The 18,677-nt window shown below is 39.8% G+C and overlaps 1 pseudogene across 1 annotated transcript; it reads right to left on the bottom strand.

Moving 5' to 3' along the window:
- Nucleotides 1-3,417: 3,417 nt before the first annotated feature.
- LOC309958813 (intraflagellar transport protein 20 homolog) lies at nt 3,418-4,512 on the bottom strand (annotated as a pseudogene). Its single transcript has one exon. The product of its transcript is annotated as an intraflagellar transport protein 20 homolog (transcript).
- Nucleotides 4,513-18,677: the final 14,165 nt, after the last annotated feature.

Genomic DNA, 18,677 nt, shown 5'->3' with positions numbered 1-18,677 from the left:
GAGAAGAGTCAAGGTCAAGTCCAGATCAAGTTCGAGGGCAAGGGCAAGGGCAAGAGCAAGGTTGAGGTTTAAGCCAAGGACAAATTATTGGTCAGTAATAGAGAAGATCAAGACAATTGTAAGGGACAGGACATAGGTGAAAAGAGGAACATGGGTGAAAAAGGGCAAAGTCAAGTTCACAGTCAGGTCACAATGTCAGGCCAAGGTCAAATTATTGGTCACAGAGAGAGTAATTCAGGAAGACAGTCAGAGACACGATATATTCAACTAGTGTTTATATCAAGTTCAAGATTATGTCAATTTCAAAGTCAAGTCAACAAGGTCAAGTTCTCACTCATTATTAGAAATGGAGAGGATAATATTTCTACAGAGACTATGGTTCTGAAAAGGGTGAAGATCAAAATTAGGCCATGGTCAAGTTCAGTATCATAAAAAGCCAAAATCAAGGTCATATTAAAAATTAGTGATAGAAAGGATCAGTACAGTAGATAGCAGACAGGATTTGTTTAAAATAAGGGTCAAGGCAAAGTTAAAGGCATTAAGTTGAGGTCAAAGGAAAATTATTAGTCGTAGAGAATTTCAGGATGATAGGAACAGAGCACAAAACTGGAATAGATAAAGGTCAAGAAAAATGCCAGGTCAAGTTCATATTCAGGGTCAAATTCAAGTTTAAGTTTTCAGTCGGGGTAGAAATGAACATTGAAGATTGTGAAGGACAGGAGTTGGTCTGTATCAGTCAATATAAAGGTGAAGGTTAAGGTCAAATTAAAATAATCATTCAGTAATACAGAAAGTTGTGATGATAAGGACAGGATATGGGCCTGAAAGGGGTCAAGGTCAAGGTGAGGTCAAGGTCAAGGTAAAAATATAAGCCTGGTTCAAATAGTCAGTGTTAGAGATATGAAAATATAGTCTGATATAGGATATTAGTCTGAAAAGGTCAAGGTCAAGGAAAGGTGAAGGTCAAGGTCAAGAGAAATCAAATTATCAGTTATTAATAAGACTATCAGGAAGATAGGGACACGTCTTAGTCTGTTCAGGCTGCTATAACAAAATACCACAGACAGGGTGGCTTATAAACAACATGAATTTATTTGGGCACCAGAAATCCAAGATAAGGGTGCTATGGTTGGGTTCTGGTGAGAACCCTCTTCCCCCCTGTTGCAGAATTCTTATATCCTCACATGGTGGAAGGGGTGAGGGCGCTCTCTCAGGCCTCTTTTTTTTTTTTTTTTTTTGGCTGTGCCACGCAGTTTGCGGATCTTAGTTCCCTGGCCAGGATTGAACTTGTGCCCCCTGCAGTGGAAGTGCTGAGTCCTAACCACTGGACTGCCAGGGAATTCCCTTGGGCCTCTTTTATAAGGGCATTAATCTCATTCATTAGGGCTCTGCCCTCCTGACCTAATTATCTCCCAAAGGTCCCACATCCTAATACACATAAAATGGGCAATAGAATTTTAACATGAGTTTCGAGGGGACACAAATATTTGAAACATAGCAGGAGACAAGGATCTCTATCAAGTTCAAAATTATGTTAATGCCAAGATCAAGGTCAAATCCCCAATCAATGAAAGAAATGGTCATAATGATATTCTTTTTTTTAAAATGATATTCGTACAGTTCTAAAAAGGTTCAAGGTTTGCAGTTGGTCACACCAAGTGTGAGATCAAGTTTAAGATCAAGTTCAAATTCAAGGTCAAGATTATATTATCAGTTGATGGTGAAGATGGGCAGGATGATAGAATCAAAACTAGGGATAGAAAATGTTCTAATGAAGGGTCAATATGAAAATGAAGGTAAAGGAAAAGGTAAAAATCATGGTCAACGGTTTCCCTGGTGGTGCAGTGGTTAAGATCCACCTGCCAATGTAGGAGACACAGGTTTGAGCCTTGGTCCAGGAAGATCCCACATGCTGCGGAGCAACTAAGCCCATGCGCCACAACTACTGAGCCTGCGCTCTAGAGCCTGCAAGCTACAACTACTGAGCCCACGTGCCACAACTACTGAAGCCTGTGCGCCTAGAGCCCATACACCACAACAAGAGAAGCCACCACAATGAGAAGCCTGCACACCGCAACGAAGAGTAGCCCCCGCTCGCCACAACCAGAGAAAGCCCACATGCAGCAACGAAGACCCAATGCAGCCAAAAATAAAATAATAATAATTTTTAAAAATCATGGTCAAGTTCAAATTTTCAGTTAGAGATAAAATGGACAGGATGATAGACAAGGACAGGATTTGTTTGGAATCAAGTTCAAGATTTTAAAGGTAATATTCAAAGTTAAGCCAAGGTCAAGATCAGGGTCCAATTATCCATCAATGATAGAAATGTCAGGGAGATAGACAAGGACAGGATATAGGGTAATTGGTGCAAACTCTAGTTCAAGGTAAGGTAATGGTCACCTTTAGGTAAATTAAAGGTTGTATTAAAGGACAGGTCAAGTTCAAATTGGATTTCAGTGGTGTAAACTGATAGGATGATAATCAAGGTTGGAATATATTGTGAATCAGTGTGAAGATCAAGTTAAAGGACAAAGGATATGGACAAAGTGAGGTCAAAGGAGATGTCAAGATTCAAATGCAAGGTTCGAAATAATCAATTTGTAATAGAAAAGCAAGAAACGAAAGGACAGAACAGAGATTAAAAATGGTCAGTGTCAACTTCAAGGTAAAAATCAAGATCAAATTATTGGTCAGTAAGGAATAAAGTTAGAGAGAAAGTTTCACACATGATATGCATCTGAAAAAAGGTCAAGGTCATCTTCAAGGTCAAGACCAAAACACCAAGGTCAGGACAAATTTCCATTAAGAAAGAGTCAATGGCAGTATTTCGACTCTCAGGGTCAAGGTAAAAGTCAGATTCAAGTTCAAGATCAAGGTAAAGTTCATGGTCCAAAACAACCCCACAGATAGAGGAGATTAAGGTCATGGTCAAATTAAAAGTCAGTGATAGAGGGACTTTCCTGGTGGTCTAGTGGTTAAGAATCCACCTTCCAGTACAGGGGACATGAGTTTGACCCCTGGTCGGGGAACTAAGATCCCACATGCCATGGGGCAACTATTGAGCCCGTGCACCACAACTAGAGACAAGTGATCCCACATGCCACAGTGAAGATCCTGTGTGCCGCAACTAAGACCCGATGCAGCCAAAAAAAAAAAAAAAAAAGTCAGTGATAGAAAAGGTCATATAGTAGAGACAGAATACAGGTCTGAAAGTACCATGATAATCAGGCAAGGCTCAATTTCAATGACAATATTAAGATTAAAATCAAGGTCAACTTTTGAGGGTTAGGGTCAAGATAGAAATTTAAGACCTATAGAATGAGGGTCAAGGTTGGGGTTGGATAAGGATAAAGTCAGATTTAGGGTTATAATTTGGGGTAAACGTTATGGTTAGGATGAGGATTGGGCAGGAATAAGGTCATGATTCAGTGTTGGAGTTGGGTCTGGTTTGTGTACGTGTTCATGTTTGTATTCATGTTGGTGTTTGTTGTTGGATTTAAATTCAGCCTTGGGCTCGGGCTAGGACTTGGGAGAGTGTATAACATGCAGTACAGAGTGGGAAACACACTGTTCCACACAAAAACATGATATGGATTCATTCATGCCACTAGCAGTCTTGACATATTTTACACGTTTCCATAGGGAGTGTGCAATACGCAGCACAGAGTGGTGAACACATCTTACAGAAATAAGATTATCCTGATTCATTCATGCAACCAGTGCCATTAGAAATGTCTTCTTTAAAAAAAAATAATAATTTATTGCTTTTCCTTCCAAGGCTTTGTGAATTTACCAAAAAAAAAAAAGTTTACAGGCTGCTCAGCTCAGACTGAGAATGCAAGAGGTGAGAACCTGGACCACAATGGCCACTGGGTGTTCGCCTGCAGATAGGCGCTGACATCTGAAACAAGCTCCCCCAGATTTGTCTTATTGCCTTCAGAGTTGCTGCATTCCTCACACACCATCTCACACGACACACTTGGGTCATTAGTCAAGTCAGTGGAATTGTACAGAGGTTTTTTTGGTTTGGGGGTTGTAGTTTTTCTTTTCTTTTTTTGCCCTTCTGCTAGAAAATGAAATTTTCAGTTCATTTCTGAAAAAAAAATTGGTCAATAAATTCATTTTGTTTTGGTTCTACTTTACACAAAGCTTCATACTCAACCTGATACCTTCCAAGCTGCATTTTCTTTTCTGCTATTAGTGCCTGGAGTTGCTGCTGTTGGGCTTCTCTCTGTTTTTTTTTTTTCTCTCTCTCTGTTTTGCTGTAGATTTGAGCAAGTTCTGAGCACCAATGGCCTCCATCCTCTCATTTTCTGCTGCTTTTGCAAGTTGGTCAACAAGCTCAATTAAACCACCAACTATTTTATGAAATTGGCCAATTTTGTCCACAAAGTCCTTGCACTCTTCCTTGAGCTCTATGATCTGCTGGGTAACATCTGGGTCCAACACCCGCAGCTTGTTCAGCTCATCAAAGTGCGGCCCTGCTTCACCCAGGATGTCCTTGGCCATGGCTGTCCACCCCGCAGCAGCTGTGCCTGCAACCCAGGCTGACGGCGGTAGGCAGCTCCTCTCCTGTCGGCGGCAGCCGGAGCCCTGCCCACCAGCCTCAGCCGCTGCCAAGGCTACATGACCTGTTTACCTCTAACATCACTTTCCGACATCTTTAGCTCTTACACCACAGAGCCTGCTGGGAAACAAGAATTTTTTTTTAATACATCTTTATTGGAGTATAATTGCTTCACAATACTGTTAGTTTCTGTTGTACACCAAAGTGAATCAGGGATATGGGGACATACGCATACATATGTCCCCATATCCCCTCCCTCTTGAGCCTCCCTCCCATCCTCCTTATCCCACCCCTATAGGTCATCACAAAGCACTGAGCTGATCTCCCTGTGCTATGTGGCTGCTTCCCACTAGCTATCTATTTTACATTTGGTAGTGTATATGTGTTAATGCTACTCTCTCACTTCGTCCCAGCTTACCCTTCCCCCTCCCAGTGTCCTCAAAACCATTCTATATCTACATCTTTACTCCTGCCCTGCAACTAGGTTCATCAGTACCATTTTTTTTTTTTTAGATTCCATATATGTGTTAGAATACGGTATTTGTTTTCTCTTTCTGATTTCCTCCACTCTGTATGACAGACGCTAGGTCCATCCACCTCACTCAAATAACTCAATTTTATTTCATTTTATGGCTGTGTAATATTCCATTGTATATATGTGCCACATCTTCTTTATCCATTCATCTGTCAATGGACATTTAGGTTGCTTCCACGTCCTGGCTATCGTAAGTAGTGTGCAATGAACATTGTGGTACATGACTCTTTTTGAATTATGGTTTTCTCAGGGTATATACCCAGTAGTGGGATTGCTGGGTCATATGGTAGTTCTATTTATAGTTTTTTAAGGAACCTCCATACTGTTCTCCAAGTGGCTGTACCAATTTACATTCCCACCAACAGTGCAAGAGGATTCCATTTTCTCCACACCCTCTCCAGCATTTATTGTTTGGAGATTTTTTTATGATGGCCATTCTGACTGGTGTGAGGTGATACCTCATTATAGTTTTGATTTACATTTCTCTAATAATTAATGATGTTGAACATTCTTTCATGTGTTTGTTGGCAATCTGTATATCTTCTTTGGAGAAATGTCTATTTAGGTCTTCTGCTCATTTTTGGATTGGGTTATTTTTTTGATATTGAGCTGCATGAGCTGCTTGTAAATTTGGAGAGTAATCCTTTGTCAGTTGCTTCATTTGCAAATATTTTTCTCCCATTCTAAGGGTTGCTTTTTCATCTTGTTTATGGTTTCCTTTGCTGTGCAAAAGCTTTTAAGTTTCATTAGGTCCCATTTGTTTATATTTGTTTTTATTTCCATTTCTCTAGGAGGTGGGTTAAAAAGGATCTTGCTGTGATTTATGTCATGGAGTGTTCTGCCTATGTTTTCTTCTAAGAGTTTTATAGTGTCTGGCCTTACATTTAGGTCTTTAATCCATTTTGAGTTTATTTTTGTGTATGATGTTAGGGTGTATTCTAAATTCATTCTTTTACATGTAGCTGTCCAGTTTTCCAGCACCACTTATTGAAGAGGCTGTCTTTTCTTCATTGTATATTTTTGCCTTTTTTATCAAAAATAAGGTGACCATATGTGCATGGGTTTATCTTTGGGCTTTCTATCCTGTTCCATTGATCTATATTTACGGTTTTGTGCCAGGACCATACTGTCTTGATTATTGTAGCTTTGTAGTATAGTCTGAAGTCAGGGAGCCTGATTCTTCCAGCTCCATTTTTCTTTCTCAAGATTGCTTTGGCTATTCGGGTTCTTTTGTGTTTCCATACAAATTGTGAATTTTTTTTGTTCTAGTTCTGTGAAAAATGTCGTTGGTGATTTGATAGGGATTGCATGGAATCTGTAGATTGCTTTAGGTAGTATAGTCATTTTCACAATGTTGATTCTTCCAATCCAAGAACATGGTATATCTCTCCATCTGTTTGTATCATCTTTAATTTCTTTCATCAGTGTCTTATAATGTTCTGCATACAGGTCTTTTGTCTCCTTAGATAGGTTTATTCCTAGGTATTTTATGCTTTTTGTTGCAGTGGTAAATGGGGTGTTTCCTTAATTTCTTTTTCAGATTTTTCATCATTAGTGTATAGGAATGCAAGAGATTCCTTTGCATTAATTTTTTATCCTGCTACTTTACCAAATTCATTGATTAGCTCTAATGGTTTTCTGGTAGCATCTTTAGGATTCTCTCTATATAGTATCATGTCATCTGCAAACAGTGAGAGTTTTACTTCTTCTTTTCCAATTTGGATTCCTTTTATTTGATTTTCTTCTCTGATTGCTGTGGCTAAAACTTCCAAAACTATGTTGAATAATAGTGGTGAGAGTGGGCATCCTTGTGTTGTTCCTGATCTTAGAGGAAATGGTTTCAGATTTTCACCATTGAGAACGATGTTGGCTATGGGTTTGTCATACATGGCCTTTCTTATGTTGAGGTAGGTTCCCTCTATGCCTACTTTCTGAAGAGTTTTCATCATAAATATGTGTTTAATTTTGTCAAAATCTTTTTCTGCATCTATTGAGATTATCATATGGTTTTTCTCCTTCAATTTGTTAATATGGTGTATCACATTGAATGATTTGTTTATATTGAAGAATCCTTGCATTCCTGGGATAAACCCCACTTGATCATGGTGTACGATCCTTTTAATGTGCTGTTGGATTCTGTTTGCTAGTATTTTGTTGAGGATTTTTGCATCTATGTTCATCAGTGATATTGGTCTGTAGTTTTCTTTTTTTGTGATATCTTTGTCTGGTGATGGTATTAGGGTGATGGTGGCCTCGTAGAATGAGTTTGGGAGTGTTCCTCCCTCTGCTACATTTTGGAAGTGTTTGAGAAGGATAGGCATTAACTCTTCTCTAAATGTTTGATAGAATTCCCCTGTGAAGACGTGTGGTCCTGGGCTTTTGTTTGTTGGAAGATTTTTAGTCACAGTTTCAATTTCAGTGTTTGTGATTGGTCTATTTATATTTTCTATTTCTTCCTGCTTCAGTCTCAGAATGTTGTGCTTTTCTAAGAATTTGTCCATTTCTTCCAGGTTGTCCATTTTATTGGCATAGAGTTGCTTGTAGTAATCTCTCATGATTATTTGTATTTCTGCAGTGTCAGTTGTTACTTCTCCATTTTTATTTTTAATTCTATTGATTTGAGTCTTCTCCCTTTTTTTCTTGATGAGTCTGGCTAGTGGTTTATCAATTTTGTTTATCTTCTTAAAGAACCAACTTTTAGTTTTATTGATCTTTACTATTGTTTCCTTCATTTCTTTTTCATTTATTTCTGATCTGATCCTTATGATTTCTTTCTATTAACTTTGGTGTTTTCTTTTTTTTCTACTTTCTCTATGATTTCTCTGAATTCTTTTTCAGGCAGATTATGTATTTCCTTATTTGGTCTTGTAGATTTTTACCTTGTTCCTTTATCTGTGACATATTTTTTTGCCATCTCATTTTTTTCTTTTTGTAGGGTGGGATTTTTTTTCCTGTCTTACTCATTGTTTGGCCTGAAGCTTCTAGCACTGGAGTTTGTAGGCTGTTGGGTAGAGCTGGGTCTTATTGCTGAGATTAGGACCTCTGGGGGACTTCACTCTGATGAATATTCCCTGGAGTCTGATGTTCTCTGTTAGTCCAGGGGTTTGTACTCAGAGCTCCCACTGCAGGAGCTTTGGCCTGACCCCTTGCTCATGAACCAGATCCCGCCAGCTGCACAGGGTGACAAAGAAGAAAAAAAAAAGAAATAAAGGAGCAGAATAACAAAGATTAAAAAATAAAATTAGACTAGGAAACTAACAGATATGTTAGAAAGAATATAAAAATAAAAATATAGATGAAACAACAACCAGAATGTTAAACATAACCACAATAGTAAAAAAGAGGGGGAAAAAAAAAAGAGGGGAAAAGGCCTTGGCTGTGGGTATGGGGATTAGGCTGGGATAGGGTTTAGGCAGTGGGCACAGCCTATGCTTAGGACCCACAGGGCTGCTAAAGGTCCTTGTGTGGAGTGGGGGGTGGGGCTTAGGGTCAAGCAACAGAAGGGTCCCAGGCGTGCCTCTAGTCTCGGTGGGTGTGGGACCCGGCCTGGGTGTCCAGCAGGCTTCCTGGGCCCGAGTGGGCAGAGCAAATGCCCTCTGCACCTCTCATGCTCCTCTGGTCCTGGAGGGCCCCTCCTGCCTTCCTCTCCTGTTCTCCTCTGGCCTCCCTTCTACGCCCCCAGGACCAGTGCTGCCCTGAGGGGTCCTTGGAGGGCAGGAGACCCGGCCTGGGAGCCCCAGTCTTCCCGGGCCAGTTGGGCAGGGGCAACGGTAGGTGAGCTCCCCCCTGATCCAAGCCCATGAGGGTCCCTCCAGGCGTGGGAACCCCTTCCCCCTCCCAGCCACCCCTCAGGGGCATCGGTCCTGTCCAGGCTCCACTTCTCCAAGCTCAGTCACCCCATATCCTACTTGGTCGCTTGTGGGTTCCTCCCATCTCCTTGGACATCGAGGTCCCCCAACAGTGTCTGGCAGGTGCCCTCGTTGTGGGGAGACATGAACTGCGTGTCTTCCCATGCTGCCATCCTGACTCTGTCCCACCCTATTTCTTTTGATTGGAACATTTAGTCTATTGACATTTAACTACTTATTGATAGATATGTACTTACTGCCATTTTTTTCTTACTGCCATTTTATTACTTGTTTTCCACTTGTTTTTGTAGTTCCTTTCTGCTTATTTCTTTTTCTTTTTGTTTCTTCCCTTGTGATTTGTTTCTTTGTTTAGAAGTATGCTGTGTTCCTTCATTTTTAGTTTTCATGCGTCAATTATAGGTTTTTGATTATCCTGGGGCTCACATATGTTAACCTATAATTATATCTACTTTTTTTTTTTTTTTTTTTTGCAGTATGCGGGCCTCTCACTGTTGTGGCCTCTCCCGTTGCAGAGCACAGGCTCCAGACGCGCAGGCTCAGTGGCCATGGCTCACGGGCCCAGCCACTCCGTGGCATGTGAGATCTTCCCAGACCGGGGCATGAACCCATGTCCCCTGCATTGGCAGGTGGACTCTCAACTACTGTGCCACCAGGGAAGCCCTATCTACTTGTTTTTAAACTGGTATTCCTTTAAGTTCAGACATGTTCGAAACTTTTTTTACTCTCCCTCCTCATGTTTTTACTCCCCCACCTCACATTTTCTGTTTCTGAAGTCATATTTTACATCTTTATGTTTGTCCCTTAACTGTGTATTGTAGTTATAGTTACTTTTATAATTTTTTGTCTTTTAAACTTTGTACTAGCTTATTTGAGTTGTTGATCCTCAGTTTTTAATATATATTTGCTTTCCTAATGGGATTTTCTCTCCTCTATAGATTCTTAATTTCTTTACGCTTAGAGAAGACCCTTCAACATTTCTTTTGGAGTAGGTTTAGTGTTGTTGAACTCGTTTAGTTTTTGCTTGCCTGAGAACTTCTTTATCTCTCCTTATATTCTAAATGATAATCTTGCTGGGTAGAGTATCTTTGTTGCAGGTTTTTCCCTTTCAGAACTTTGAATATGTCATCCACTCCCTTCTGGCTTGCAAAGTTTTGGCAGAGAAATTAGTTGAAAGCTTTATGGGAATTCCCTTGTAAATGTCTCTTTGTTTTTCTCTTGTTGCCTTTAGAATTCTCTCTCTTTAACTTTTGCAATTTTAATTATGATATGTCTTTGTGTGGAATTACTGGGAGTGGAATTGCTGCCATATTAGTGCTCTGAGGTGGCCCATAGCCCCAAGCAGTGTGCTAAATTGTGCCTGTGGTTCCTTATCTTGTGGGTGCTGGGCAGTTTTCAGGTCTACAGCTCCTCTAGCTCCTGCCAGATCTCCTTCTTCACCTTCTCTGGGTCATGGACCAGGCCTGTGTGAGGCTTCACATTGCAGGGGTCCAGTCTCTCAGTCATGTCACCCATCCTCTGGATCTTCTCTTTTGACTTCTCTTAACCCTGGGCCAGTTATCAAAAATCCATCAAATTAGGGCTTCCCTGGTGGCGCAGTGGTTGAGAGTCCACCTGCCGATTCAGGGGACATGGGTTCATGCCCCGGTCTGGGAAGATCCCACATGCCGTGGAGTGGCTAGGCCTGTGAGCCATGGCCACTGAGCCTGTGTGTCCGGAGCCTTTGCTCTGCAACGGGAGAGGCCACAGCAGTGAGAGGCCCACGTACCGCAAAAAAAAAAAATTCCATCAAATTGGAGGAAGACCAGAGACATTATGGTGGAGTAGAAGGACTTCAGCTCACCTCCTCTCATGAAAACACCAAAATCTCAACTAACTGCCGAAAAACCATCTACAAAAAGGCTGAAACCTACCAAAAAAGATAATATACATCCAAATACGAAGAAGTAGCCACAATGAGACAGTTAGGAAGGGAGCATTTGCAATACAATCAAATCCCATTCCCACTGGGTAGGTGACCCACAAACTGGAAACTTGCAGAAGTTCCCCACAGGAGCAAAGTTCTGAGCCCCACATCAGGATCCCCAGTCTCGGGGTCTGGCATTGGGAAGAGGAGCTCCCAGAGCATTTGGCTTTGAAGATCAGGAACTCCACAGGACCGGGAGAAACGGAAACTCCACTCTTGGAGGGTGCACACAAGGTCTCATGCACACTGGGACCCAGGGAAAAAGCAGTGACTTCATAGTAGCCTGGATCAGACCTACCTGCTGGTGTTGGAGGATCTCCTGGGGAGGTGGGGGGAGGCTGTGGCTCACTGTGGGGACAAGGACAGTGGTGGCAGAGGTACTGGAGAATATTCATCAGCTTGAGCTCTCCTGGATGTCACCATTTTGACACCAAGACCTGGTCACACCCAACAAAGTGTAGGCTCCAGTGCTGGGATGCCTCAGACTGAAAAAGCAACAGGGCAGGAACACAGCCGCCCCCCGCCCCCATCAGCAGACAGGCTGCCTAAAGTCTTTCTGAGCCCATAGCCACCTCTAAAGACACCCACTGACATGGTGCTGCTCACCAGAGGGAAAAAACCCAGCTCCACCCACCAGAAGCCTCCACAGGCCTCTTAGAACAGCCTCACCCACCCACTAGGGGGCAGACACCGGAAGCAAGAAAAAATACGATCCTGCAACCTGTGGAACAGAGACCACAAACACAGAAAATTAGGCAAAATAATATGGCAGGGGAACATGTTCCAAACGAAGGAACAAGAAAAAACCCCAGAAGAACAACTAAGTGAAGTGGAGATAGGAAATCTATCCAAAAAAGAATTCAGAGTAATGATAGTAAAGATGATTGAAGATCTCAGAAAGAGAATGGAGGCACAGACTGAGAAGATACAAGAAATGTTTAACAAAAAGATATAAGGAACAAACAAACAGGGTTGAACAATACAATAACTAAAATGAAAAATACACTAGAAGGAAACAATAGCAGAATAAATGAGGCAGAAGAACGGATAAATGAGCTGGAAGACATAATGGTGGATATCACTGCCATGGAACAGAATAAAGGAAAAAGAATTAAAAGAAATGAGGAGAGTCTCAGAAACCTCTGGGACAACATTAAACACAACAACATTTGCAAAATAAGGGTCCCAGAAGGAGAAGAGAGAGAGAAAGTGTATGAGAAAATATTTGAAGAGATTATAATGAAAACTTCCCTAATATGAGAAAGGAAAAACTCACTCAAGTCCAGGAAGCACAGGGAGTCCCATATAAGATGAACCCAAGAAGGAACATGCTGAGAGACACATTATTCAAACTGACAAAAATTAAAGACAAAGAAGTATGTTAAAAGCAACAAGGGAAAGGCAACAAATAACATACAAGGGAATCTCCATAATATTTTCAGCTGATTTTTCAACAGAAACTCTGCAGGACAAAGGGGAGTGGCATGATATATTTAAAGCGATGAAAGGGAAAAAGCTGCAACCAAGAATACTCTACCCAGCAAGGCTCTAGTTCAGATTCTATGGAGAAATCACAAGCTTTACAGACAAGCAAAAGTTAAGAGAATTCAGCACCATCATGCCAGCTTTACAACATTTGCTAAAGAAACTTGTTTAGCTGGAAAAGGAAAGGCCACAACTAGAAACAAGAAAATTATGAATGGGGAAGCTCACCAGTAAAGGCAACCATGCAGTAAGGGTAGGAAATCATCCACACACAAATATGATACCAAACCAGCAATTGCGAGAAGAGGAGAGTACAAATGCAAGATATTGGAAATGCTTTTGAAATTAAGAGACCAGCAACTTAAAACAATCCTGCATATATAGACTGCTGTATGAAAACCTCATGGTAACAAGAAACCAAAAATCTAAAATAGATACACACACAAAAAAGAAAAAGGAATCCAAACACAATACTAAAGATAGTCATCAAATCACAAGAGAAGAGAACAAAAGAGAAAGGGAAGAAAAAAAAGACTAGAAAAAAAGCCCCACCAATAACTGAAAACAACAAAATGGCAATAAGAACACACATATCAGCAGTTACCTTAAATTTAAATGGATTAAATGCCCAATCAAAAGATAAGAATGGCTGAATGGATACAAAAATAAAACCCATATATTTGCTGTCTACAAAAGACCCACTTCAGATTTAGGTACATATACAGACAGAAAGTGAGAGGATGGAAAGCAACATTAAACGCACCAACATTCAAATTATAGGGGTCCCAGAAGCAGAAGAGAAAAAGAAAGGGACTGAGAAAATATTTGAAGAGATTATAGTTGAAAACTTCCCTAATATGGGAAATGAAATAGTCAATCAAGTCCAGGAAGCACAGAGGGTCCCATACAGGATAAAATCCAAGGAGAAACATGCCAAGACACATATTAATCAAACTATCAAAAATTAAATACAAAGAAAAAATATTAAAAGCAGCAAGGGAAAAACTACAAATAACATACAAGGGAATCTCCATAAGGTTAAGAGCTGACCTTTCAGCAGAAACTCTGCAAGCCAGAAGGGACTGGCAGGACATATTTAAAGTGATGAAAGGGAAAAATCTACCACCTAGATTGCTCTACCCAGCAAGGATCTCATTCAGATCCGACAGAGAAATTACAACGTTTACAGACAAGCAAAAGCTAAGAGAATTCAGCACCACCAAACCAGCTTTACAACAAATGCTAAAGGAACCTCTCTAGGCAGGAAACACAAGAGAATGAAAAGACCTACAATAACAAACCAAAACAAGAAAATGGTATTAGGAACATACATATCGATAATTACCTTAAATGTAAATGAATTAAATGCTCCAACCAAAAGACATAGACTGGCTGAATGGATACAAAAAGAAGACCATATATATGCTGTCTACAAGAGACCCACTTCAGACCTAGGGACACATAGAGATTGAAAGTGAGGGGATGGAAAAAGATATTCCATGCAAATGGAAATCAAAAGAGAGCTGGAGTAGCAATTCTCATATCAGAAAAAATAGTCTTTAAAATAAAGACTATAACAAGAGACAAAGAAGGACACTACATAATGATCAAGGGATCAATCCAAGAAGAAGATATAACAATTGTAACTATTTATGCACCCAACATAGGAGCATCTCAATACACAAGACAAATGCTAACAGCCATAAAAGGGGGAATTTACAGTAAAACAATCATAATAGGGGACTTTAACACCCCACTTTCAGCAATGGACAGATCATCCAAAATGAAAATAAATAAGGACACAGACGATTTGAATAACACAGTAAACGAGATGGACTTAATTGATATTTATAGGACATTCCATCCAAATAGAACAGAATACACTTTCTTCTCAAGTGATCATGGAACATTCTCCAGGATAGATCATATCTTGGGTCACAAATCAAGCCTTGGTATTTTTAACAAAATTGAAATCGTATTAAGTATCTTTTCCGACCACAATGCTTTGATACTGGATATCAATTACAGGAACAAAACTGTAAAAATACAAACACATGGAGATGAAACAATACACTACTAAATAACCAAGAGTTCACTGACGAAATCAAAGAGGAAATCAAAAAACACCTAGAAACAAATGACAATGAAAACACGAGGACCCAAAACTTATGGGATGCAGCAAGAGCAGTTCTAAGAGGGAAGGTTATAGCAATACAATGCTACCTCAAGAAACAAGAAAGATCTCAAATAAACAACCTAGCCTTACACCTAAAGCAATTAGAGATGGAAGAACAAAAAAACCTCCAAAGTTAGCAGAAGGAAAAAAATAATAAAGAACAGATCAGAAATGAATGAAAAAGAAATGAAACAATAGCAAATATCAATAAAACTAAATCTGGTTCTTTGAGAAGATAAACAAAATTGATAAACCATTAGCCAGATTCATCAAGGAAAAAAGGGAGAAGACTCAAATCAATAGAATTAGAAATGAAGAAGAAGAAACAACTGACACTGTAGAAGTACAAAGGAACATGAGAGATTACTACAAGGAACTATGTGCCAATAAAATGGACAACCTGGAAGAAATGGACAAATTCTTAGAAAAGCACAACCTTCCAAGACTGAACCAGGAAGAAATAGAAAATATAAACAGACCAATCACAAGCACTGAACTTGAAACTGTGATTAAACATCTTCCAACAAACAAAAGCTCAGGACCAGATGGCTTCACAGGCAAAGGCTATCAAACATTTAGAGAAGAGCTAACAGCTATCCTTCTCAACCTCTTCCAAAATATATCAGAGGGAGGAACACTTCCAAACTCATTCTACGAGGCCACCATCACCCCTGATACCAAAACCAGACAAAAATGTCACAAAGAAAGAAAACTACAGGCCAATATCATTGATGAACATAGATTCAAAAATCCTTAACAAAATACTAGCAAACAGAATCCAACAGCACATTAAAAGGATCATACACCATGATCAAGTGGGGTTTATCCCAGGAATGCAAGGATTCTTCAATACATGCAAATCAATCAATGTGATACACCATATTAACAAATTGAAGAATAAAAACCATATGATCATCTCAATAGATGCAGAAAAAGCTTTCAACAAATTCAACACCCATTTATGATAAAAACCCTCCAACAAGTAGGCATACAGGGAACTTACCTCAACATAAGAAAGGCCATATATGACAAACCCACAGCCAACATCGTCCTCAATGGTGAAAAACTGAAAGCACTTCCACTACAATCAGGAAAAAGAAAAGGTTGCCCACTCTCAACACTATTATTCAACATTGTTTTGGCAGTTTTAGCCACAGCAATCAGAGAAGAAAAACAAATAAAAAGAATCCAAATCAGAAAAGAGGAATTAAAGCTGTCACTGTTTGCAGATGACATGATACTACACATAAAGAATCCTAAAGGTGCTACCAGAAAACCACTAGAGCTAATCAATGAATTTGGTAAAGTAGCAGGATACAAAATTAATGCAAAGGAATCTCTTGCATTCCTATACACTAATGATGAAAAATCTGAAAGAGAAATTAAGAAAACACTCCCATTTACCATTGCAACAAAAAGAATAAAATATCTAGGAATAAACCTACCTAAAGAGACAAAAGACCTGTAGGCAGAACATTATAAGACACTGATGAAAGAAATTAAAGATGATACAAATAGATGGAGAGATATACCATGTTCTTGGATTGGAAGAATCAACATTGTGAAAATGACTCTACTACCCAAAGCAATCTACAGATTCAATGGAATCCCTATCAAACTACCACTGGCATTTTTCACAGACCTAGAACAAAAAATTCACAATTTGTATGGAAACACAAAAGACCCCGAATAGCAAAAGCAATCTTGATAGTGAAAAACGGAGCTGGAGGAATCAGGCCCCCTGACTTCAGGGCCCCTTACTACAAAGCTACAGTAATCAAGACAGTATGGTCCTGGCACAAAACCATAAATATAGATCAATGGAACAGGATAGAAAGCCCAAAGATAAACCCACGCATATATGATCACCTTCTTTTTGATAAAGGAGGCAAGAATATACAATGGAGAAAAGACAGCCTCTTCAATAAATTGTGCTGGGAAAACTGGACAGCTACATGTAAAAGAATGCAATTAGAACACTCCCTACACCATATACAAAAATAATCTCAAAATGGATTAAGGACCTAAATGTAAGGCCTGACACTATAAAACTCTTAGAGGAAAACGTAGGTAGAACACTCCAGGACATAAATCACAGCAAGATCCTCTTTGACCCACCTCCTAGAGAAATGGAAATAAAAACAAATATAAACAAATGGGACCTAATGAAACTTAAAAGCTTTTGCACAGCAAAGGAAACCATAAACAAGATGAAAAGACAGCCCTCAGAATGGGAGAAAAATATTTGCAAATGAAACAACTGACAAAGGATTAATCTCCAAAATTTACAAGCAGCTCTTGCAGCTCAATATCAAAAAAATAAAAAACCCAGTCCAAAAATGGGCAGAAGACCTAAACAGACATTTCTCCAAAGAAGATATTCAGATTGCCAACAAACACATTAAAGAATGCTCAACATCATAATCATTAGAGAAATGTAAATCAAAACTACAATGAGGTATCACCTCACACCCATCAGAATGGCCATCATCAAAAAATCTCCAAACAATAAATGCTGGAGAGGGTGTGGAGAAAAGGGAACCCTCTTGCACTGTTAGTGGGAATGTAAATGGATACAGCCACTATGGAGAACAGCATGGAGTTTCCTTAAAAAACTAAAAATAGAACTACCATACGACCCAGCAATCCCACTACTGAGCATATACCCAGATAAAACCATAAATCAAAAAGACACATGCACCCCAATGTTCATTGCAGCACTGTTTACAATAGCCAGGTCATGGAAGCAACCTAAATGCCCATCGACAGAGGCATGGATAAAGAAGATGTGGTACATATATACAATGGAATATTACTCAGCCATAAAAAGGAACGATATTGGGTCATTTGTAGAGATGTGGATGAATGTAGAGACTGTAATACAGATGAAGTAAGTCAGAAAGAGAAAAACAAATATTGTACATTAACACATATATGTGAAACCTAGAAAAAATGGTACAGATGAGCCAGTTTGCAGGGCAGAAATTGAGACACAGATGTACAGAACAAACGTATGGACACCAAGGGGGAAAAGCTGCGGGTTGGTGCTGGTGGTAGTGTGATGTATTGGGAGATTAGGATTGGCATATATACACTAATATGTATGAAATGGATAACTAAGAAGACCCTGTTGTAAAATATAAATAAATAAAATAAAATTCAAAAAAGAAAAGAAAAACAAACACCTAAGAATAAACCTACCTAAGGAGGCAAAAGACCGGTACTGAGAAAACAGTAAAATACTGATGAAGGAAATCAAAGATGACAGAAACAGGGCTTCACTGGTGGCTCAGCGGTTAACAATCCAACTGCCAATGCAGGGGACATGGGTTAGAGCCCTGGTCCAGGAAGATCCCACATGCTGCGGAGCAATAAAGCCCGTGTGCCACAACTACTGAGCCTGCACTCTAGAGCCCGTGAGCCACAACTACTGAGCCTATGTGCCACAACTACTGAAACCCACGCACCTAGAGCCTGTGCTCTGCGACAAGAGAAGCCAATGCAATGACAAGCCTGCACAGCACAAGGAAGAGTAGCCCCCAGTCGTTGCAACTAAAGAAAGCCTGCACACAGCAACGAAGACCCAATGCAGCCAAAAAAAAAAAAAAAAAGGCAAAGATAACAGAAATAGATGGAGAGATACACCGTGCTCCTTGATTGGAAGAGTCAATATTGTGAAAATGACTATACTACCCAAAGCAATCCACAGGTTTAATGCAATCCCTATCAAATTACCAATGGCATTGTCCCCAGAACTAGTACAAGAAATTTTACAATTTTTATGGAAACACAGAATACCCTGAACAGCCAAAGCAATCTTAAGAAAGAAAAACGGAGCTGGAGGAATCAGGCTGACTTCAGACCATACTACAAAGCTACAGTAATCAAGACAGCATGGTACTGGCACAAAAACAGAAATATAGATCAATGGAACAGGATAGAAAGCCCAGAGAGAAACCCAAACACATATGGTCACCTTATTTTTGACAAAGGAGGCAAGAATATACAATGGAAAAAGACAGCCTCTTCAATAAGTTGTGCTGGGAAAAATGGACAGATATATGTAAAAGAATGAAATT

Source organism: Leucopleurus acutus, assembly GCF_964270905.1.
Source record: "Leucopleurus acutus genome assembly, chromosome: 3".
Lineage (NCBI taxonomy): Eukaryota > Metazoa > Chordata > Mammalia > Artiodactyla > Delphinidae > Leucopleurus > Leucopleurus acutus.
Note: the sequence above shows the minus strand (reverse complement) of the source record. Positions and strands in the feature narration are given on the sequence as shown.